Raw genomic sequence first — 2,113 nt, 5'->3', positions numbered from 1 at the left:
CAGAGCACCAGCATATCAGAGAAAGGGCTTGTGTCTTTCAATATGGTTTGAATTGCATAGTTGCAGCTTCTAGAAGAAGGACTCAGCAATGTTCCACCGTCAGCCTCATTCCTTAGTAACCTGCATTCAAATTCTTCTGCTGGTTCAGGGTCAGCAGCAGCAGCATTGCCTGTGAGGTACTACAGTGGTTGATCTACAGTTTATAGTTGTAGCAGCAGTGGGATGGTAGACTGACAATGCTGGAGTCCTATATACGAATGTGACAGCTCAGTGTTAGAGTAAATAACCAACTTGTCCCTCTTTGTTGCCAAGACAAGGACATTCATTTGAGGAGAAGTAGAAAAGGGATATTCCAAATGAACAAATAGATGAGTCGGTGAATTTACCACCTTTGTTTGCAGAGCTCTTACTTAGTCAGGGCCCAGTCCTGCATCTCTCCCATTGACTTCACTGAGAGCTATACTTGCATTTGGGCTTCATGATCAAGCCATTAGCTCAGCAACTCACAGGGTACTCCTGAGCTCGGCAGCACTTTGAATGGCTATGCCCTACTGAAAATCCATCCTATGCTATTCTATAGCACGTTTCAAAATGCTATTGCCCAGATTAAAAACAACGAGGAGTCCTTGTGGCACCTTAGAGACTAACAAATTTATTTGGGCATAAGCTTTCATGGGCTAGAACCCACTTCATCAGATGCATGGAGTGGAAAATACAGTAGCAGGTATATTTATACATAGTACATGAAAACATGAAAAGATGGTAAAATATGGTAAAATTAGGTTTTGTAATGACCCATCCATTCCCAGTCTTTATTCAGGCCTAATTTGATGGTGTCCAGTTTGCAAATTAATTTCAATTCTGCAGTTTCACATTGGAGTCTGTTTTTGGTGTTGAAGAATTGCCACTTTTAAGTCTATTATTGAGTGACTAGGGAGGCTGAAGTGTTCTCCGACTGGTTTTTGAATGTTATAACTCCTGATGTCTGATTTGTGTCCATTTATTCTTTTGCATAGAGATTGTCTGGTTTGGCCACTGTACATGGCAGAGGGGCATTGCTGGCACACGATGGCATTTATCACATTGGTAGGTGTGCAGGTGAATGAGCCCCTGATGGTGTGGCTGATGTGGTTAGGTCCTATGATGGTGTCCCTTGAATAGATATGTGGACAGAGTTGGCACCGGGGTTTGTTGCAGGATTTGGTTCCTGGGTTAGTGTTTGTTCTAGGCCAAGGTGTTCGAAGCACCACAGGCCGGCAGAGGTACTCTGGAAAAAGAGACCCACATGCAGTTAAGCGAGTTATTGACTTTATTGAAGGTTAGTGACCACACCCGCAACGGGGACTCAAGCATTGCTGTCACGGAGGCGGAGAACCCAGCACACCGGAGCTTTGCCTGGGACGGAGTCCAACAAAGGAGTGACCAGCGAGCCCTAATAAGCTGTATACACAAACAGCTCATGAATATAGAATTAGGTGCTTTCCTACAGGGGGCTTTCCGCAAACTGGCACAGGGCCCTGCAGGGCAGATAGAACCAGCCGAAACTGGTTAGAGTTGGTTCTCCATGTCCTACAGTAACCGGGCGGCCTCAAGAAAGTGGAAGTTCCCTAGCTAGGCCGTAACAAAGTCTTCCGCAGTCCCTTACAGTGTTTTTGTTGTGTGGTGTATAGTTGCTAGTGAGTATTTGCTTCAGGTTGGGAAAACTGGGAGTGGATGAGTCATTGCAAAACCTAATTTTATTATACTAATTTCCCCCTACTATTACTCACACCTTCTTGTCAACTGTTTGAAATGGGCCACCCTCATTACCACTACAAAAGTAATTTTTCCTCCCTTGGTATCCTACTGTTAATTCAATTGTCTCGTTAGACTGACTCCTCACCTGGTAAGGCAACTCCCATCTTTTCATGTACTATATATAAATATACCTGCTACTGTATTTTCCACTCCATGCGTCTGATGAAGTGGGTTCTAGCCCACGAAAGCTTATGCCCAAATAAATTTGTTAGTCTCTAAGGTGCCACAAGGACTGCTCATTGTTTTTGCTGATACAGACTAACATAGCCACCACTCTGAAACCTATTGCCCAGATTGTGTGATGTCCATTCTCGTC

Source organism: Lepidochelys kempii, chromosome 2, assembly GCF_965140285.1.
Source record: "Lepidochelys kempii isolate rLepKem1 chromosome 2, rLepKem1.hap1, whole genome shotgun sequence".
NCBI lineage: Eukaryota > Metazoa > Chordata > Testudines > Cheloniidae > Lepidochelys > Lepidochelys kempii.
Note: the sequence above shows the minus strand (reverse complement) of the source record.